Below are 23120 nucleotides of genomic sequence, written 5' to 3'. Positions count from 1 at the left end.
ACCTTTAAATGTCCTTTCCCTTGAGTCTGTATAGCCCTTCTTATAATACAGATGAATAGGGTAAATGGCAGATCTCACATTGTCAGTGTGTAAGTATTTGATAAGATTTGAGTGTAGGAAGATCTCTTAAGTTCCGTTCCTTGACAAGGAAAGGAAAAAGTGGTGTATGTATGCTTCTCTTTATCATAAATATAAGAACAAAAGAATGGGTAATTTGGCCTTTAATGACGAGATATTTTAAAAATTTATTTATTTTTATTATGGTGACAATGGTTAATGAAATCCAGTAAGTGTCAGGTTACAATTCAACAGTAAGCCATATATATATTGCATTCTGTGTTCACCGACATTTTGAATATTAGTGGAAAAATCTTCTTGGTGTTTTGTAAGATTTGATTGAAATTTTAGGGTAAGCTAGAACCTAATTCAGAGCATGTTCTTGGGATAGAAGGGTTAAGGCTGCCTGTAGTAATTTTCAAACACTGAAAATGTATAAAGTTCTGGGTAGACAGGCTTCATAGCTTTTTCACAGTATTATTGAATTTGAGTAATGGTATATATCAAGTTTCATTACATGGCTTATAACTAAAACTATAAAATTAAATATTTGAAGTGAGTAAAGGATACTTAAAGACACTATGACTAGTTGGACCAGGAGTCTGAAATTTAGTCATATGACCTTGGACAAATCGACTTTTGGCTTCAGATGTCCCTTGGTAAAATGAGTTAGAGGGCAGAGGAAGGAGTCACACTAGGTAACTTTTGAGGTAAAGTTTGACATATTCTGAGATGGTATCTTTAACTTTTATCAAGGTGGAAGGTTTATTCTTTCCGAGATGAGTGAGTTCTGAGAGCTATCACTTGGCCTTGCAGTCATATTTCTTTTAGCTACAGATTGAGGTTCTCAGAGAGAACTTATTCATTGAAATCAAGTAAATCAAGTGAAAACCAAGTAAAACCTAGTTGTCATCAATCTATATTGAATAATTATATTTTAGCTAATTATGTTACTTAGAAGGTCACCATGATATCATTAGAAAGGTTTGTCTTTTGTTTTCAAAAAGTGATAATCAAATGGATGAGACTTTTTTCCATTTCTTTTTCCACAATATGTGTAGCATATGTAAAATTTATAAAGACATTGTTTTTGAAAAGAACAAAAGGCTCCTATTACATGCGTCCGTATGCTAAATTTTATTTATTATTTTTAGCAAAACAGCATCCTTTATATGTGAATTTTGCCACCTCTTTGACATAAATGACTATATGATAAACGGTATAAAGGCTTTGACATAAGTGATGTGATTTCTAATTTGATTGCTTGGTAGCTCTACCTACCATAAAGAAAAATTAAGTTTGAACAATTCATATAAAAGTCACATTGTTATTTGTTATGATACTGGGAGTAGATGAAAATATTAAATTATACATCCTCTGTATTAGGCATTTTCCACAGAAAACATTCGAGAGATTTTCATCTCTCATCTCTGATCAGTCTTGAATTATCAGATACTTTCATCAACTTTTTAGTAGAGCTGTTATATTTTGCAACTGTATAAATCTCAGTTCTTTATCTCCGCACTCTTTGTCTCCCTGGCCTTAGTGTGTTGGACAGTGGTGATTGAACCACAGCCCATGGTTTATCTAAAATACATGCTTATACACTGGCAAACTGCGTTAATGTTTGTTGTCCATTTCTTTCACCTCCCGACTCTCACCCTGTTGTCTTTTCCGTGAGAGGGAACTAACAGAGTTTTCCACCCTAGTAAAGTTTCTTTTTAAAATCTCTGGTAAGCAAATGGAGTACCCAGGAAAATCCAGTGGCATGAAAGTCAAAAGATGTTTTCTAAGCGTTATTCCATGAGATACAGTCATAACTATTCTTCAAAATAAATGTTACGTTGATGGACAAGTTTGAGAAATGCTGCCCTCCCTAGTTTCCTATTGAAGATCCACACCGCAGATCATTAGCATATTAAAAACCACATGAAAACCCTGCTGTAAAGAGAAACTGGTTTGTCTTATAGTTCCCCAGACTTATTTGACCACAGAACTCATTTTGGGGGTATTACCCCTACTAGATTTCCACTGAACGTGTTGCTGTAAAAGCTTTCAAAGTTATTTTGTTAACTGATTATCAGACAGTCTGAAACTCTTCCATAACCTTTTCATATCAATAAAATATGAGCATGTTTCATAAAATGAAAATCCATAATAATAAAGTATAAATTAAAAAGCTGAGTAGGCAAATCTGAATACAAAGGACTTCCAGTACCCCTGTTCTGATTTGCCCCACTGACATCTTATACTTAGTATGAGTTAAAATCGTGATCAGAGGGTCTGACTCATTTAGCTTCAAGCATAAATTACCTTAGATTTTTTTTTAAAATTCTGAGTTACTTAGTAAATATTTGTATTGAACAAAATAGTCTAGTAAATGGTAGATTTCTAAAAACCAGGTTTTGAGTGATTGCACTTTGCAAAGTGGGCATATCTTCCTAAGAAACTATTACTAACATATCTCTAGAAAGGTTTGAAAGAATTTATGAGGATTTGGATCCTGCTTTGTGGTGTTTAGCATTAGCCAGCTTCTGTAGTTTCTCAGTACACATTTTAGGGCCAAGTCAGAGTTCCTTGGTTCCTCTCGTTAATTATCCAATTTATCCTACCTCCTGGGGAGCTGTTGGGCTAGCTCTCTGTATTTCTGTCATGTATGAGATGAGCATTAATTGTCTGGGTTGTAAGAAAACTCTGGGATTACTCTTTGGAAAGAAAATTTAAATACCTCCTTTTTACTTTTCTTAAATCTTACAGTTATGAAACTGTCTCCAGCACAAAAATATCTAGTTAGGAAAGCGTATGCCTGTTTCCTAAGTCCGAAATAGAGTATGTAATTTTTAGATTGTGGTGGTGTTAGCAAATTATTGTCACTATTTTGATGGAATGAAGATTAGGGAAATACATTGGCACGTCTTCAGTAGGAAATACAATATCTTCTCACCCGACTAGATTCCATTTATTGTGTTGTTTTTCAAGCGCTCTCTCTGGGCTCATCCCCAGCTTTGTGCTTCATCCTGTTTCCTATATATAGGTGTTCATCATGAGAAGCTACTGCTGCTTATACAACTTAGCTGACACTGGTTCATTCCTTTGAGTTCTTAAATGTACTTCAGTCTTTGACATCTGCTGATGCTGCATTCTGGAGGAGTGAAATAGATTTATGATGCAAGGAATGAGTAATAGAACATTAACAGTCAGGAAAGCCTATGAGGTGACCATAGCCCACTCTCTAATTTAACAGGTGATAAGAAGCCTTGGTTTGTTGAAATGACTAGTCCAAGACCACATGGCTATTAAGTGGTAGAATGGTGACCAGAATTCTGGTTTTTCTGATTTGTTTCCAGGGTGTTTTTTCCTTACCTCTTTGGAGGCGAGGACTCTTTAAAAATTAAGCCCAGGACCAACCGATGAATTTATAGTGAGACATGACTTGTTACAGTGTCACTGAGGGGCATCCTCTTTTGAGTGTGTCTTCTTCAGAAGGGAAATAGGAGATTTTCGAGAGTCAGGGACTGAAGGATATATAAAATGAATAAGAGTTTCCATGCTTCTCTAGAAATTTTGTAATCTATGATTGCAAATTTGAATGTCCTAGCCCAGTGATTCCAAAACCGGCTGCATATCCTCACCTGAGGGAGTTTTGAAAAATACAGATTCTGGAGGTCTTGGGATCCCTCAGAGAGCTCTCCAGGTGATTTTTATGGGCAAGAAAGTGGTTTGGGGAATCACAGTCTTTGAGGTATGGTCAGGAAAGTGTACCTGCATTGGAATCACTGGGATGACTCCCAAAAATGCAGGGTTCTGGGCCTTACTCCAGCCTACTGAATCAGAATATCTGTAGGCAGAGCTGGAATGTTCCAGTTACCTGGGAGTTATCCATTCTTTCCTTGAACATTTTGCCAGGAGCTAGAACCAGGGATTTCCAGGTTTATCTGAATTCTGGCTGGAGGTAGATGGAAGAGGTGTTGTAACTGCAGGGCCGAATTTTATGGCAAAATAAATTTCAGTTGCTCTCCCTTCCTAAACATTGGTCTCTGAGTTAATTCCCGGGGTTCAGTACTAGAGATATTGAGATTAAAAGTCACTAAGCTGTGTCTTCACCCAACTGCCTACCAGTTCCTGAAAGTCTGTGTGTGTGCATGTGTAAGTATCTAATTAGTTCAAAACTCCAGGATGGCTTTTCTGTTGTTGCTACTTTCTCTTCTTCTAAAAAAAGAGATAGAGAATTATAGTTAGTTGAAGACCTCAGGTAATAAGTATTGCTTTTTTTTTTTTTTTTTTAATTTTGGTCTGATGGCTTCAGTCTTTTTCTAGGAATTGTTTGAGGTGGGCCCTGTGCTGTCTTCATCAGCTGCCAATTAGAAACTTTCAGACAAAAGGAAAAAAAGACCAAAACATACAACCAAATACAAACTATAGGGGACCTGAGGAGGGACTTTGTCACTGTAGAATATCTCTGAACTGGCAGCGCCACGAATGGTGATTCTGCCTCCTTTTCATTTTTCTCCCCTTCAGTTTTGAGTGGTAAAATCTTTTGTTACATAAGGGTTCATAGCTAGGTTTAAGTTATGTCTCTGTTGCTTCTTGAGGACCTTAAAGTTTATTTTGATCCTGGTTTATTTTATCAGAATAATGTGATTTTCAAACTTCATTTTAATGGCATGGATATTCTCTCTTGAAAAGCGTATATAATCTTTAAAACAGAAGCAGACTCACAGATACAGAGAACAAACTGGTCGGGGCTCAGTAAAAAAGGTGAAGGGACGAAGAAGCACAAATTGGTAGTTACAAAATTGTCATAGGGATTTGAAGCACAGCATAGGGAATATAGTCAGTAATATTGTATAATTATTACGATTAGCACTATGTTTAGTGCTAGGTGGGCACAAATGTCTAACCACTATGCTGTATACCTGAAATTAATATAAAACAATATTGAACACCAACTCTAATTGAAACTTCCCCTCAAAAAAAAAAAAAAAACCCAATGCATTTTTAGTTCCTCAGGATTTAAACAGATAAGTGGTATTTTATTAGTCTAATAACATGCTTCAAATTTAACAGCATTTATTTACTGTGATGAAGTTAGTAATCATGGTGAGCATGAGGCTGTTTTGATGAAATTAATTTGAAAAGGTGCTAGATTTGTATGTGTCCGTTACAGTCTTAAGGTCAGCTGTTAAGTGTCCATAGTATCAAGAGACCAAGAATTCTGATTCTTGCAGGTAAGTAGTTAAAAAAAGAAGGGTGGGTAGGTGGGTGGTAGTAGCTTAATAAACATCTCACTTTTCAGAGTCTGGGTACTATTTAATTATAAATTTGGCAGAAAAGCTAGTGTGTGACCAGGTTTTCACAAAATAAGATAATGGCTTCATGGGGTAAATGCTTTGATAATCCTTAGTGTATGTGTATATAGTACATTTGATCATGGCTGTCTTCAGATTTTAGCGGCAAAATTTGTATAAAATGAAATTTGTATATCGTTGAACCTAAATATCTTTCTACCGTACTTTTGTCTTTTCCAGTCACAGCTAATCAATCATTTAAAAAATTTGATGTTACTACAATAGAAACTTTTTATAAAGTTTTTTGTGGGAACTTTAAGGTTATTTTTTCTAGGATCACTTTTTCCACTCAAACCTTGAACTGGATGTTTTATAGAACAACCTTCAGTGTCAGTGTTGAAAAATTTAGACAGAAAATTTTAGGATAATGAAATTAGAAATTTATAAAATGTAAGGAATCAGATACAGTTCTTTACCATTGTAAGGGAGGAAAAAGTCTTCTTCTACCTTCTTAGTTTAATTTGCAGGACTCCAGTCACTGAACCTAACAAAAGACACATTATACAATATTACATGTCAATTTTATTGCAGTAAAATTAGGGGAAGATTAAAAGAAGAGGCACACTTTTTACAAATTAATATCTTAACTGCACTGGCATTCACAGGAAAGAATTGAAACTCAAAGAAGTGGTTAGACTTGGAGGCTTATATTCCATTTTAATAAAGGAAAGAGGATTTGGGCTCCAAGGCACAGTAAACTGTAGGGGAGTGACCAGGAAATATGGGAGAAACTAATGGAAGATATTGAGCTATTGTAGGTGTGTTAGTGTATACACATACACCAAGGTTTGTTTGTGTGTTTTGGCAGTGACTCCATCTTTGGTGGTGTGAGTTGCTCTGTCTTCCTGGTATAAGAGAAGGGAATATCTTCATTTACAAGGGAAATTTATGACCTGCTTTTAGGGAGAAAAGGAGAGGTCAGAGAACCCTTTCTGCATCTGTTGATTCTTAATGGCCTTCAGCTCAAAATAATCCTTATACTAGAGTGGCATATTTGGGGTGGTATATTTTGGACCCCATCACCATGAAAAAAATTAATTCTCAATTAGTAAATCAAAACAGAAAAATTTCTTCTTTGGATAGCCTATGATAATGAAACCTTAAGTGACTAGTTGCTGGGAAGAAAAAACATCTGTGGTGAGGATACAGAAAAGTTTGAAACAGAACCATTCCTGGTTAATTTGTATATCATATGGCTTTTCATGTCTCTGATTTCTTGATGCTCATGTTTGTGTTACTTTATGTTTTCTTCCGTTAGAAGGAAGGGAAGAAAAGTATTGCAGTTCCCAACAGCTGGTTACAGCAGCTTTTTAAGAATGTTTACAGGAAAAGTGAAGTTGAACCAATTGAGTAAATGAGATTTAGAAGTTTTGATTCTGTGCATTCTTACCCTTTGTCACTAGGACTTCTAGGCTGACCATGTTTGTCTTCCCAGTTGATTAGGAACAAAATGTTGAATGCCTTGACTATTCCTTTAACTTTGGAAATGTATTCGAATTTATAGAAAATAAAATCCAGTTGAAGTTCTTCTGTAAGAATTCCCTCCCTTAAAATTTAGCAAGGTTTGAGTGTGTGCTATTTGCTCTTCCAGATGTTTTCACACTTTATTTATTTATTTATTTATTTACTTTTGCATCAGGAGATTGGTGGTATAGATGGAAACCATTTTCAATTATTTAGTGGCTGTTGTAGTAATGATGGAAAATGTGGATGAAAAGAAGATAGTAAACTAAATAGGAGAAGATAAAGAGCAATTAAATTCTAATACAGGATTTCTTCTTTCTTTTGTATTCTATAGAATATTAAAATCCTATTTCTCAGGTATGAAATTGACATATACACCCCTTCCCCCCCCCCATTTCATCATGTAGTACAAAATAAAGCTGCTTTTCTTGTGATGGTTTTTATCCTGTTTTACTACCTTGTCTATTAAACTACCTTAGCACCAGCCTTTGTTTAACTTTCAAAATTATGACTAGAGCAAAGCATTTTTATTTTGTACTTTTTGGAACATTTCCTTTTAAATATTTTCTGAATAGAATATAGTTGATCATTGAAGCTAAAGCTGTTAAAGCTGTGTTTCAGAATTTGCCAACTTCCTTAGAGCTTGTTCTAAGTTAATTGACTTTCAGTGGAGCACACTGGTGTTACTGAATTTTGAGAGCTGTGGAAACCCTCAGAGTATGCCTTTCCAACTAAAAAGATCAACTTAAAAATTTTTAATTTTTCTGGCATTTTACTTGTGTTGTTTGATTTGTCAGGCCTATGCAGTGGCATATTTAGCATGTTTTACTCCTTAATGCATTTGGTTTGGCATCTTAAAATTATAGAATGTCAATATTTTGACACCATTGGATGTCCCTTTTATTGGTAAGGTATCTGTCATCAAATATTTGAGGAGCTCTAAGCTGTAAAGCAGCACTGGCAGCTCTTCAAGTATTGTGAAGAAACAGATCTTCAGTTAAAGCTATCTTTTTGTGATAATCTCTTACATCAGACATCATCTTGAACTGATTGAGGGATGATCATGCTGCAATTTCTAAGTTAGAACAAAGATTTTTCACTCCGTGCCTCCTTTAAGGAAAAAAAAAAAAAAAAAAGCAAGATGGCAGTATTTAATTTAAACTATGTTTCTTTGCATTCCTTTACATCTTTCCAGTGTGAATTGGACTTGAAATAACCCTCTGCACACTAGGGTTGTCTTTTGCTTAGTTTGAGATCAACTTCCTGGGATTAACATTGAAACATAATGCCTGCTACTTTCTACTCCCCTGCTTTGGGAAGTGGCCTAATAAGCATTAGTTTTAGAGGTTTTAGCCTTGAAAGAACATGTTACACTTGAGTTCTAATCCCAGGCTAGCCACTTACTTGTAATGTAGTCTTATATGAATTATTTGGCTCTGAATTTGAGGGTTTTTTTCATAAAGTGTCAGGCACAGGGGAGTACTCTGTCCTATCTCATACTTACCAGTTAATATTCTGTTACTTGACAGTTGCAAACTTTTTTCCTTGGGCAAATAACTTGAAAAAAATCTTCAAGTAGATCTCTTTTCTTAGAATTTTTATAGTTTCTCATGATGTGGGAATAATGCACTAATTTTCTATCCTTTGCTTTCCAGGTGATTTGACCAACACAATGAACTGTTCAGTGGTGGGACAAAGTGGGAATAGGAAGTACCAGGCAGGACTTGGGAATCCAGAATGATGATTAATGATATTATACCAGCTTCTGTGAACTAGAATGCTGGAATGTGGAGTTATTGCTCTGTGTGGTATTCTGTGAATGTCAGTCAGAATGAATGAGCTTGGCTTAAAAATAAGATACCTTCAATTGTGCTTCCCCATTGGACTATCATTGGCCTTGGAAGGTCAGCAAAGTGTTAAATTGAGACATGAGGTATTGGTTTGATAAAATTAACTGGAGGTTTGTTTACACTTTTATTGACATCCTTTCCTTAAGATTAATACCCCTATAATACAAGTTGTAAATACTAGTACTAAATATTCTGATTTCATAAAATAAAATTTTCAGCTGGGGAAATGCAGAGACCTGTGTGTTCAGTTGTTAAGAGCCTGATTTTCCTGTTAGCAGATCAGAGGATTCAGGAAAAAAAATTGCTATCTCTTTGTTTTCTTTTTGTTGAAATATTCATTGAAAACATTTAAAGCCTTGCATTATTCAGTCATCACAGACTTTACAGATTTCAATTTGTGTAAGGGGGGGTGGGTGATTTCCATGAAGGCATGGTTAACTTAGCAGATGTAATTTTACATCTTGTTTTCCTTTTTTTTGTTAAATTCTTATGCATATTGTGAATTAGAGTTTATTTTTAGCTCTTAATGAGTTCTTTTCTCATCATTGTACTTTTTGTTGGACTTCTGTTTTCTACATAATGCTTTGATTTTGAAGGAGTGGTGTATATATGGTTCAGGTCCTGAAATCCACCTCCAACCCACTCTCCAGTTCAACTAAAATTTGCATTTTTGTGTTTGAGGTAATAGATCTAGTTTCTTGTAGACTAGATGGGTCAATGCCCCAACTCTTCACAACCAATGTGATCTTCAGGCTTTATCCTGAGATAAAGTCAAATTCTTCTTTTAAAGTAAAATTTCAAGGAGGCATATAGATACATGTAAACAGGTAAACCAGAATAATTTCATTGGCTACAATATCATTGGAGCCTGAAGGAGGAACTTTATTTCCTCACATTTGATGCTTTAAATTCAGCCCAAGGAGTCACTGGGTGGGTAACACCAAGGCAGTGTCTTCTGAATCCTTCCTAACTCTGGTACTAGTTAGTCCCTGAGAGCTTTTTTCAGACCATTAGAACAAATTAGTTTTCTCTTAGTCCACTTTAAAGTGTATCTAAATAGGCTGGTTATGGTGTATCAAATTAATTGACACTTCTCATATAAATTAAGGGAGCTCTCCTACATGATTTTTTGAAGTATTACCTAGCTCTAGAATTCTGCGACTTCTCTCTTTTGTGAATGTAGCTACTAAGTTAGTTATTCTTAAACATAGCATCTAAGGATTCCATGTAAGGTGCAAATAGCATATGACCTTTTCAAGCACAGTGATCTGGGATCTCATATTTTAACCTCAAGTTATTAAACTCAGTTTGTTTTTAAACTCATATTAGTATTTTTGGGCCTTTATTTTGGGGGCGAATCCTTTCATTCATATTATAATAGGATTAAAATACAGAATTGGCAGTACTTATTTGTGACTGTGTTTTATATCAATACATTTCTTTCATTAGTGCTGGAAATCAGAAGCCTTTGCAAAAAGGCATGGTAACGTTCAAAGTATTATATCCCAAAATGCCATATTCTAGAATGTTAAAAATGGAATCTAATGTGCTGTTTAAAAGCACAGTGTGCAATCTTTGGGGGCTTTGCTTCCTTACTCTTTGAAATTTTAGTTCTTTGAGCATTTATGGAAAATAACATTTGTGGACATAGTCTTTAATGTAAAGAGACAATCTAATAGTTTTTGCTGACTTCTAGAATAGGACAATTGACTTTTAAGTCTTTTTTGTTGTTGAGGGGTGAGATTATTGCAAATGGATCTACATGAGCTTAGTGTATATAGCTCTTAGGTAATTTTGGGTAGGTAAAAGTAGGCACTGAAGTGGGATGAGTGAGGCTTAGCTTCTCAAGACCAAATTCTGTCACGTATACAGACATGTAGCAAGCAGGCTCGAAGTGATTGATAATACAACTACTTTGCAAGCTTGAAGTCCAGGTTCTCTGTTCTTTTTTAGGTGCCTTGATCACACCTTATGTGAAATGTTCCTTGAGACTGAACACATTCCAGAGGCAGGGATCTGTGCCCTCAGTTTGCATCATGCAAAAAGAAATCCTTTTAAACAGAGGTTGGGCCAGGGCCATTTCACATTAAGGGGTTCTATCTATGAGGGTACAAATTATAAGCCGCCTTGGATTTTGTGTCCTGTTTCTACAACAGAAAATATCTCTAAAGTAATTTAGTCCATCTACATACCTGGAATACCTTTAATTTTACCAATGAGACCCCATTTCTAACACTTATTACCCTAATTAACAAATAATTAGCTTAAGGAACAAAAACCCATTTTGACATGGGTGTTAATTAGCAGAGAATTGGTTGTTGATTTAGCTATAGGTAATAGATAGTTTTATAGTAGTTGCTTTTAGAGTTTGGCCTTTACTTTTATTATGCTAGTGAACTACTGCTGGACTGCACATTCATGATGATGTGTTAGATGACCACCCCTGGAATTAAAGGGTAAATTACTGGTGTACTGGTAACTTCACACTGATTCGTACCAAATTAGAAATTATTGTGGTAAAATATACATAACATAAGATTTGCCATTTTAACCATTTCAAGTGTGTGGCTAAGTGACATTAAGTACATTCATAATGTTGTGCAACCATTGCACTATCCATTTCTAGAACTGTTTTATCATCCAAAACAGAGACTCTGTACCCATTAAACAGTATGTCTCCCCGTAGTCTCTGGGAACTACAATTCTACTTTCAGTCTCTGAATTTGCCTATTGTAGGTACCTCATGTTAGTGAAAAATGAAAGCATACAATATTTGTCATGCAAAGTATTTAAAAAGTATAGTGATTGTTTCAGGAGGTACTAGGTTTTCCTTCTATTTTCTCCCCTTCCCCAGTATTCCTTATACCACTCCTCCCTCTGCTCCCCCTCAAAAAAACTCCACAAAGAATAACTAACTAGCCAGACAAACAAAAACCCAGAGGGCAGAATCATTCATTTTTTAGATCATAGGGATAATTATTGTAGTAAAGGAATCCTTAAGTGCCTTGCTGAAGCAACTTTGGAAAATAGATGCTGATGTAGGTTGAATTCAGAGGTAGGTGGTCTGTGGCCTCATTATGCCTTTACATTGTTTCAGGTTCTATGTCACTGAGTAGGGTAGTCTTCATTTAAAATTTTAGGCCTCATATCTTGGCCTCCTGCCTTCTCTTTTGGCATCAGCCAAATGCCTGCTAGCTTTAGGAACATCATTTCACACTTAGCGACTGTATTTATTTTCAAATGTTGGCTATTGAAAACTGAAGAGCAATACCATGCGTTGAGACTTAGTAGAAAGCCTCTCCCAGGTTGTGTGAGTTTAAAGTAATAAAGATAAGGTCTTAATTCAAGCTTCATATAAACTTCATTCTGCTGTCTATTTTGCGCTTGCTCTGTCGGGAGCTTCCAAAGGCCTCTTACTGGGATAAGGAAGATCAGTCTCTGGAGCTGTGAGGTCTTACCTGGAAATGATAGTGAAGGTGACTCAAGCTTAACCATTTGTTTGACAGTCTTGTCTAAGAATCCAGGGCATGCTACAGAATGTCAGCTGGTGTTGAGTACTTGATTTCAAGGTGATGACTATCTGTTGAAGAGATTGTGAGTCATGAAAATGAAATACTGATAATATAATTTCTTATGATGGCACTTTATTGTTAAGGCAAAATGGAGATGGAGGGAACTGGTCATACTTTGGAGAGGGATGTAGAATGTTCTAAACGGGTGACTTAATTTTGTTTTTGAGCTAAGATTTAGAAGTAGTGCTTTATATATGCAGAGATGGTCTGGTTCACTAATGATTTGTTGATTATTCCATTCGATGGTTAATATTTGATGGTGTCTTTTATTTGAATAGAAATGGGAGAGGCATTTCTTTCCAGTTTGTATGGAGACATTTGTAAGACCTTTCATGGATCCAAGAGAAAAAATGTTTTTTTTTTTTTTTATTAGCAATATTCCATATTGAGGAATTCTCTTTCCTACTATATTGCTAGTGGGAGTGTAATTCCAGAAGCTAATGGGCAGGTCCTCTGTGTTCTGCCTTACTATAGGCAAGGGGCTAGTATGGGACCCATGTAAAATCAATTAGACTTTTTTTTTTTTCGGGACCTGGACTCTATAGGAAGTTATGGAGGGATGGTGACCCATCTCATCAGACTTCTTTTTGACTCTGAGATGGTGGTGGTTCTTTCTGCTTCTTAGCTCTCTGGTGCCTGGTTCCCAGCCCCTATTGATTATGGAAATCTCTGTGCCTCTTCCAATACATTTCCTTCAGTTAGTTAGCTAGAGTCAACTTGTATTACTTATAATTTAGAACTCCAGCGAAATAGCTTTTGTATAATACACATTTCTATCTCTCTGTCAGAGATTACTTTGCAACATATCCAAAAGTAAGCTTGATTTTTTGTTGCTATTTCTTTGACCCATAAGAGAATAACTTTTGTAATTGCTTAGAAGTTCCTGCTTTGCACTTGCCATCTTTCCATATTGGTCTGTCCGAGAAGGTACAGGTTCCAAGCATCATCTTCTGGATGCCTTTGCAAGCCAACCCTGGAGTCACCAACATTGTTTAGAACAGAGAGTTTTCCATTAGGAAGTTATTTGAATCAAAATGGGAGATTGAACTCTTTTCTAGTTTAGGTCATAAGACATTTCCAGTTAGTTGGATACCTTTCACACCTACATTATCCTAACCTGAAATTTTAGTCCCTTTAAAGTACTTTGTGTGGTCAACTAGATTGTCTCAAGCATCTACAATTTAGAAGAAGTGAAACTGCAACCTAAAGTCATCAGATGTAGTACTGCTTAATAGGGACAAAAGGTATTATAATTATTATTTATTTGTTTGGAACAGGTTTTACCTCTACTGGAGTTGGAGGGTTGTTGTTTAAAGACTTTCACTTCTAACAAAACAGTTATTGCTTTTGCAGAATACTGTTCATTGCCAGTAGGCCTGCAGGATTGGCATTCTGACTGTTTTCATTTTCCTAGTGTCTGTAAGGTCAGTTTTCCCTCCTTTGCACCTGTTCTGTTTGTCATCGCTGTAACAGATGAACTGCCCAAGCACGCTGCTTACTTGCCCCAAGACTTTTAGTTTTGTGGAGCACAAAAGCTTTTGGTGAAAGAGTTTTTCTGTTTTGAGGTGTGTATGTATACAACTATGCAGAAAGAGCAGGTGCAACGAAGACGTTGATATTCCCTCCAAGTAACGTTCCTTCCATTTCATTATGTTTCTTGGTCATTACTTTCCTTGAGTTATGACCAAGAACAACTTGAGGAACAGCTGAGATGACTAGCAACAGTGGCATTTTCTGTGATCACCGAGCAGGTCTTTTTGGATGTTTTATCTCTAGTTTACTCCATAGAGGTCAGTAATGCATGGTGACTCTTGTTGCTCATAACAGCTGATGAGAGCCATATACCTTGTAGGAAAACAGGCTTGCCTCTGGATAACCTACATATATTTCCTCTGCCAACTTAGTCATTATTTAGTTAAAATCCTTTGCTGTCCAGCCATGTGGGGATATAGGTATGCTTAGAGACATTAAATTTCTGTTTCATGGAGTAAGTTAGTAGTGTACCTCATCAGTGTCAGTTATTTTGTACTTAAGTCCTCTTCGAAAAGATCATATTCTGATTTTATCTTTCAGCATTTTTATTTCTAATTAATCACTGATGCAGAATCATAATTGTAAAAATATCTAGTCAATTTCCTGTTCTTGCAGTCCATTAAGATATTTATGTAAGCTTAAAGGGTTCAAATGGAATGTTCAAGTCATTTTAAGTAAAAATATGGTATGGAGGTAGGAAGAAAGGTGATATGGCTAGGATATCACCCAAGTTTTAGGAAACGATATAGAAAATATTTGATTCTGCGTTCAGAAAACAACATTCCTTTGGGGACTGTAAAACTCTCATTTAGCTCCTGGTCATTTGATTTGAGTTTGCTCAGAAAGTTTGCTTCACTTTTGGAATCAAGGGCCTTGGGGTAGCAGTTGAGATTGGGAAATAATTATGTTTTAAGGTAAGATTTAAAATTTGACCAAGGATGACTATTTGATAAAATTTGATAATATAGTTATCACTGTGGCTAACCTTTAGTATTTTGTTTCTAGATATTCCATCAGAACTCTTGAACTGCTAGGAGAGAGAAGAAATTTTGTGTTTATTTTCATTTTTTAAGAGTGGAAAGATTAAAATTAAGATATGACAGAATAGTTAATTGAATTTTTAAATATGTTTAACATAATCTTTTATATTCTGAAGGCTTAAGAAAAATAATTTGCCCCCTCTGTTTCTTCAAAAGAATGCTGTTTACAGCCAATCAATCTTTATCTGAATCTTAATTTCAGAAGTATCTGATGTTTTTACACATTTACTAGTAACAGCTGTAGATAGAAGATAAAGCTTTTTAATTATAGTACAAATTCTATTTCCTTTAACTAACAGGTAATTTTTTTTTTTTTTTTTTTTTTTTTGGAGAGGAGCGGAGGAACAAGAACACAGATATAATATAGAAGGCTTTTGGATTAAGGAAATGCATTTCAGTTTATATATTTTGTTTTCTTACTAGGAAATACATTGCCTGAAGGAAGGACGATTGGTAATCTAGGTATAAAAGGAATACCTTAATAACATTGGTGTTTATTAGGAGAATTAGAATAAGCACTGACTTCATAGATTGTATTATATTTGAGAATAGGGCTTAATTGGCGAATGATCTGGCAGCATAAGATTTTTCAAGTTTTCCCCAAATAAAGCAGATTAATTTGTAATATATAACTAGTCCCTTGCTTTTTGTAAATAGCAAGGAAGAATATGTCAGCAGCAAAATAGGAAAACTCCTTGACACTAAAGTCTATTGAATATTGGAATGACTAGCGTTTAGTGGGATCTTCATTTGAGTGGTGTTCTTGTAATTGAATACCTGGCATTCTTGTAGAGCATTTTATAACATACCAAGCTCTTTAACATGACTCATTATAATGCAAAGGTCTGAATTTATTTGTGAAACTTATTGGCAAGGAGATGGTGGAGTGAGGGGGGGCATCATTTAACAGATCTTGATCTCAGGGTCATACATAAGGCTAATTAGCTAGGAGGCCATAAACCTACCCTCCTTTTCTTTCGGAGATACTTTAGATTTAAAAAAATGGATTTTTGTGAATGAAATATATTTTGCCACCAGACTTTGCCCAAATCTTGAAATGGGTTGGCAAGGTTGCCATGTAATGGTCCCAATAGCTGAGTGGCTCTATAGAAGTTACTTCACACACTAGGTGATTCTTAGTATTATTTAATCTGTTACTGTTAAAACACAAGCACCATCCCAAAGAGTGAGCCTCAGGTATGTGAATAAGAAAGTAATGAAAGGAAGCATCATTTAAAAAGTTCTTAAGATGAATTAAAGTCAAGGTGATCTTTTTGAATAAGATTCTCGAGGTACTTGAGATGAAAAATGGTAATAAATCAAAGATTATTTTTGTGATTAGGTTTTTCCTGTTTCAAGGGAAAATATATCTAGAGGTAGCATCAATGGTCAGATGTACTGAGATGTGGAGTACATTATTTGAATATTTAATTTTTAACATGACCTTTAGTCGGTAAAAGGCAGGTCTCTGTGCTTCTCTAATTCCGCCTGATGGTGCATTTACTATGATGCTGATGTGGACCATGCCACATCATTTTCATATGCTAATGAGTCATTATCTAGGCAAAATCTTTTAAGCATTTGCTTCTTAATCAACATGTTTATGTGAATTTTAAATTGGGAGGATTACAGTAGCTAATCTTTCCAACTTTTAACATGATTTTGGAAGAAATGCTCATGTGTGATATGAATGTGGCAATCATAGGAGCTAGACCTTTTTTTATTTCTCAGGAAGCCATCTGTTAATTGGCAGTCGAATTGCCCTGTGGTCTCAGAGTGGTTTGCTCTAACACAGCTACCCCTTAGCAAAACTGAAATGGAAATTTATTTCTGTCAGGGTACCTCTTTGATGTAATTTGTAGCCATGGTTTCTTTCTGACCTGCAGTCTTTAAACTTTTACCATGTACAGCTCAGCTTCCTCTATAGAATGTGTTCCTTTGGGATTCTGTCCCCTTTGCTGCTTCAGAGAAGGCTTTCTTGAGGCCCTGGAAGCTGTGTCTGCAATATTTAAATAGGTTTCCTTTATAGTCAGCATTTATACCCTAACCTGCCCCAAAACAATTGATCTGTTTTGGATTTCTTCTAAGTATAAAAATTAGTGCTTTTGTGTGCTTCTTTTTAAATTGAAGGGATGGGTAAGAAAAAAAAAACATTTTCCTCATATCCTCTTGAAAATATAACTGCCTTTCTTCATTAAATATACACTAAACACAATGTCCTGTACAGAGAGAAGGAAAATCACCAGTTATTTATACCTAGATCTTTGTGTTGACTGGGCACAATGGATGTCTTTTGGAATTTTACTTCCTTTGTCTTTGCTAAAAATATCACTAATTTAATGATAGTCTTCCTTTTTGAAATAAAATGAACTAAAGTTAAGAGTTGGAGGATACTTTTATCAGTGATACAGATAAGAAGGTGAAAGGATCTGTGTGTTTTTACTTTATTTGAAACTATTTTTTCCGATGTGATGCCTGCCATCTGTTGTCCCCTCCTTGAATGACCCAGTCCTTCTTCCTCTCTTTTTCTCTTTATTTTTTGATTTGCTATCACCGTATTATATGTGAAGGACTTAGGTATGTGTGTGCATTCAGAAGTCACGTATAACCATGTGATTGCTGCACAAAATATCAAAATAAGGTTTGTTAACACTTCTGCCCACTTATGGTAAATATTAACACTTCCTGTGCACTCAAAAAACAGCTTACCCAGAAGAAGAAAGAGATTCAGGTATCCATGTTTTTGTTGCTATGTAAAAGAGGTCTCAGAAAATCATAGACTTTTTCTGGGATGGTTATCTTGGGTTTTGATTTTTTGGTGGCTGAGGTTATAACTATTGCTGTTAGATATGTCATATTTGAGGGATTGTTGGGTTGGTGCTCTCTCTTAAGTTCTGGGCATTAACTTAAAGTTCAAAGGTTCCTTGCCCTTATTTCCGTTATGAAGGTGAGAAGTTACCATGCCAAGCAAGTACAGGTCCTCTTAGGGCATGACATTGCTTTGGATTCTAATCCTGGCCTTTTATTCTGGAAAGCCCACTGAGGGGAAAAAAAGTACTTGGTCTGAAAGTTCAATTTTGGGGAAAAGGAGACTTGGACTGAGTTAACATGCTCATTCTAAGCTAAGAATGTGTTTGGCAGAGGATCAGAGAACAGTATGAGCAAAAGGTTTTGCGTGCCTTGGAGTAGAAGATTTAGGCTGGGGTTTGTCAGATGAGAGGTTAATTGTTTGTCCAGATGAGAGGTTAGCTGTTTGGGATTGGGGCAGTTTGTAGAGATTTGTGGAAAAGGATGTGGGTTTTTACCCTCTAAGTTTTGTTTTTTAGGGCTCTCTGCAGACTTTATTGAAAGGGATTGGAGTATGGTCCACTTCCTAGACTGGCACAACTTCTTGCTCAGTAGTTTCCTTGATCCTAGATCTGCCTCTCCCCAGTGATTGTTCCAGGACCACCAAAGTTGTCTTCCTTAGGTTTTCTCTATATCTTTCCTTACAGCAGCCTCCCTGCTTTGGTATATCCTGAAGTAGGCAGACCATTACTAACCTTCCCATGGGGCATCACTGTTCTCAGAGCGGAGAGTCTGCTTCTTTACCTCTGCACAGACCATTTGTTCAGTGTGCCCTTGGTCTGACCATCTCTACTTCTCTAGTCATTAGCTCTTCTCCATATGCCTATTTCATCAATGTATTTGTCAGGGAACTCTTAAATTTCATGTCCTCTGTTTCAAGTAACTAAAGACTTCTCTTTTTCACGTGAAACCCCAGTTAATCATAGGTGTTTCCATGTTCCGTTAGCTGTTGCATCTCCCTCATTTACTGTCATGCTTTAAATTTTTGAGCTAAGATCTTAGAGGCCAGAGACCATGTGATATTGATACCACCTGCTTCCCACAGCTAGGAAACCATACTATGCGTATGAAAGCCTTTTAATGCAATCTGCTGATGAGAGAAGTTATCTTGTGTGGGAGATGCTTTTGGCAGTAACATTTTGGTTTTAGCCATAAGAGTTGCTTTCTGAGTTTCTGGAAAAAGGAGTATGTAAATCAAGTCCTGTTTTAAATGAATCTTTTTATAATATGGATATCTCTAATCTATCTGCTTTGTAATGTTAGATTTGTTTTGAGGGTTTAAGTGATTAGTGCACCTGCAGGATACCATTTTTCTTTTACACAGCATTTTGATGGATTGAGAAAGAATAGTGAAGTTCTAGTCAATAGATGACATGACACGTAACCAGAAAAAAATGCAGGTGTATTTGGAGATTATGAATATTCTGGTTGGAAGCTTGGGAATTTTTGGTGCACAGGACTTTCTTTCAAAATAATTCCCAAACTTGGCTGAAGGCAATGAAGTACATGCTGGAAAGACCGAGTTTGAAAAGGTCTATTCTAGTTTCAAAACTTACCTACCACTCACCAGATAGCTCTGTGCCTTTGAGCAAGTTAATCAGCATCTCTTGACCTTCATTTTTATATCTGTAAAATGGGTACTGGTGTATCTACACAGAGCTTTCTTGTAGGAATTAAATATGACTGTATATAATATAAAGCTCATGAGTTGCTTGATAGCAGTTTATAATTAGACAGTGGTATCGTGTGCCTCCAGTAAGCTAGATATAAGCATTTGGGGGGCGTGGGAACAGAATTTTCTTATAGACCTACTGAGATTTTAATATTGAAAGGTTTTGTCTGGTCAACTTTTAACTTTTCGGTGAGAAAGATACCTTTTTTTTTTTTTTTTTAAATCCTTCTGTCTTCAAGAAGAAAACTTATAATCTCTAAGAACTTTTTTTTTTTTTTATCATGTGGACCTAGTGAAATTTATGTAGTCTGACAAATTTGTGTATTCAAATAGTTTCCCATTCTCTGGACAGAACGGGATGCTTCACAGTGATTTGCAAGACTGACACAGTTTCATAAAGGGCACTAAGCTAATTATAGTGCTTAGGGCCTTTAATTTTTTTCCTTGCAATATCTGAGTAAAAAAATGATATCTTACAAAGAGAGAGAGAAACATATTAAGAAGCCATGCTGCTTTTTGATGGACTACTTGTTTCCGTGTGCGTGTGTGTGTGTAGATTGATACCAGCTGGTAGTGCAAGTGACAGCAGATGTCCTTTTTACTACTGCAGTTGTTAACTGGTATCCCTCTGTACCACATTAATATTTTTGTGGAGTATAGTTCATTTGCCCTCATCTCAAATGATATTTACTTGAACCACACCTTTGCCTTTTAAGTAAGTGCAGGATAAAGCAAGTAATGCAAGCCCTTTTGTGTGTGTGTTGGGGAGGGATCTATATAGAGTTAATTATACTGAAGAAATGAGGATATTGCAGCAGACTCACATCTTTAACTGAAAGTAGATTTTGCCTTAGCTCAGAATTGATGTCCTTAACTTTTTTTGAACTGTAGAAGTCTGGCTTTCTGGCTAACTGACAGTTTTTTGGCTTTTGCTCACATCACGGACAGCTCTAGTGTTTGAAGCTAGAACTGCTGATTTTTCTTTAGAGCACCTACCTAAGTCACTAAGTGATAACTGGCTTTTGTCTTAACAGTGGTGTTAAGATGCTACAATAACTCACTTTCTCTCAAGCTAGAGAACCTGCTAAGTTAAAGTCTTATGCTAAGATGTGCATACTAGATGAATGGGTTTATTTTCCCACTTGAGATAAAGAGCATTTTTCTTCATCTTCCTAGTTTTGGATGCAAGTACCCATGCGAAGTATTCAAGAATTTAGAGGATTTAATATGCTCTTGCTGTTCTCGATAGCCTAAAACTGAATTGTGTGGGAGTTCTTAATGTTTTCTGAAATTGTGATGTATTAAGAACCCACAGTTTCGCCAACTTAAGCAAGGTCACATTGCGTTGCCAGCAGATTCATAATTACTGGGATGGGAACTATAAGAAAATAGACCTCTACTAGTTACATAATCTGAGGATAGAGATGGCCATTAAAATTAACTTGAAAATGCTCTAGTGCTGAGGACATTAACTGCTCTCTCTAGAATTAGGCTGTTTAGGTAATATTTACTAAATGATCACTATTTACAACTTTGATTTCAGCAGAGGAGTTACAATTTAAACTCTTCTGTATTATATCTCAATGTATCTGTGAAGTTCTGAAAACCACTTTAAAATATTGGGGAATTTAGTCTCAGGCCAGCTTTATTAGCATTTGGGTGGAAGATGAGTCTTCGAGTGAGCCATCTGTTTTCTGTATTATGTGAGTGTCTAGGTTGAATTCTCCATCCTTGTGATAATCCCTGGTAATGTCCTTTGGGAAGCTGGTAAAAATGCTCTGAGCTTTCAGGGAGGCTGGCTTGGTCTGTAATAGTAGGATCTCACCAGTCTGTCGCTTCACAATTTGATCCTTGTCATTTAGAGGGTGGCACAGAGGACCTGTTTAACTCACCCTGAGTTAGCTGAATGTTTAAATGGAAGGACCTGATGCATCTGGCATGCTGCGTTTGAGGAGACTTGGGCTAAGTCAGGAATTAAAGTTAGGAGAGATGTGACTAGGTCTAGAGAGGATTGCATTCCTCTGTTCTTCTAAGATTTTCTCAGACCTTTCCCCTAATGTGTGGTACTCACATGATTTTGTTACACATCAGATATGAGATATTGAGAAAGCTTCTTTGTAAAGTCTGGTGCATGTTGCTTTGGTGCCAGGGTTGCGGTGCACAGCCTGTCTGAACAGACACACGTAATGAGTGCCCAGGAACAAGAAGTCCATCTGAAGAAATATAACACATTTACAGCTTTATTATATGTTTGAGAGGAGGGAGGAAGGGTGTTAAAATGAGGGGAAAGGGTAGCTCTATCTTAAAAAAATATATATTGTCCTCTCTTGGAGTGAAAACTTGCTTTTCTAAATGAAATTATTTGCTTTTATTTTGTTAAAGGATGCAGTTTTATATAGGTACCATGTTTGAAGACAGTGAATCTATTCAATTTGCGCCCACCCCCACCCCCACCCCCACCCCCACCCCAGTGTTACATTATTAGACCCTTAGGTTGCAAAATATTTTTGCTTCTCAGAGAGGACTATAGTGACCTGTTCCCACAAACTTTATGATTTCAAAAAAGATTTATACTGCTTTTGTCCTTTTTTATTTCATAAAACATTACTACTGCTCCAAATGAAATAATAGATACACATCAATCAGTGCAGTCACCTTTTATTGTTGATTCAACTACCAGGTTTTTACAGAATTCACTCTGCATTTTATTTGACTTGTACCTGAATAGTCTCGGCAGACTTAATTATGTTAGAGAGAAAGCACTTTCAACAAAATTATATGCTGACATCCCATAATTCATACTTACGGAATTGTGAAACAGATTTATGTAAATCTATCAAATTACTCTAGATGACATTTTTTTAAAATTGAGATTTCATTTAAATGGTATTTGTAGAAAATTTTCATGTGAAAAATTTTACATGAACTATTTTAAAAAATCTCACATCATTCCCTTATAAAGACAGAACACTAACATTTGAGCATCTTGTCTTCCTTTGTTCTGTAATCCATCTGGTACAATGTAGGGCCATGGGGTGCATGTTTATAAGGGTGCATCTCTTGTAAACCTTGCTCTTGTTCATTCATTAACTTGATTGTTCACTCATTCATTCATTCATTCATTTATTCAGTAAACACGTAGTTCATAATCTGTGATAGGGTCTTCTGTCTAAAACTATGCTCAATTTGTCCTTGCTCAAAAAGGTGAGGCATCCAAATTAACTCAATACCCATAGATGACCTAATTTGTTAAAGGTGTAACATAAGGGCTGTGGAAAGACTAGAAAGAAAAAGAAAGGCTGTGTATTAGGAGTGGGGCAAATTGGGGCAGGAAGTGGTCTCAGAGAAAGTCTCAAAGGATATGTGAGAATTGGCCAGTTTGGGATGTGTGTTCCAGACACAGGGAAGTGAATGCATTTTAGGTTTTGTGTGTAGGGGTAGTGGACGTAAGCAAGGAGATGTTGATGACCAGAGCACAATTGGATTTGTCTTTAGAAAGATCACCTGGACAACATGGTGGTGGAGAATGACTGGTTTTGGAGTTAACAGGAGTCTAGGGAAGGAGCAATGGGTTAGGATATGGTAACAATAATCTAGGTTAGAATAACACATGAGGCCCTGTGCTAATGCAGAGGGGATGGGAGGAGGGGCAGACATAGTTGATAGACCTGGCAAAAGGTAATACCTGTATGGCAGAACTTTCCTTGAAATAAGTTTACTTTCAGATTCCCTATTAA

General features: G+C 36.1%; 1 protein-coding gene across 26 annotated transcripts in view; it reads left to right on the top strand.

The window, feature by feature from the left end:
• ELAVL2 (ELAV like RNA binding protein 2) overlaps positions 1-23120 on the top strand; it is a 150780-nt gene that overhangs the window by 82341 nt on the left and 45319 nt on the right. The gene's annotated exons all lie outside the window — the stretch shown is intronic.

This window comes from Rousettus aegyptiacus, unplaced genomic scaffold, assembly GCF_014176215.1.
Source record: "Rousettus aegyptiacus isolate mRouAeg1 unplaced genomic scaffold, mRouAeg1.p scaffold_m13_p_3, whole genome shotgun sequence".
Lineage (NCBI taxonomy): Eukaryota > Metazoa > Chordata > Mammalia > Chiroptera > Pteropodidae > Rousettus > Rousettus aegyptiacus.
This window is presented reverse-complemented; position numbering and strand designations above follow the sequence as displayed.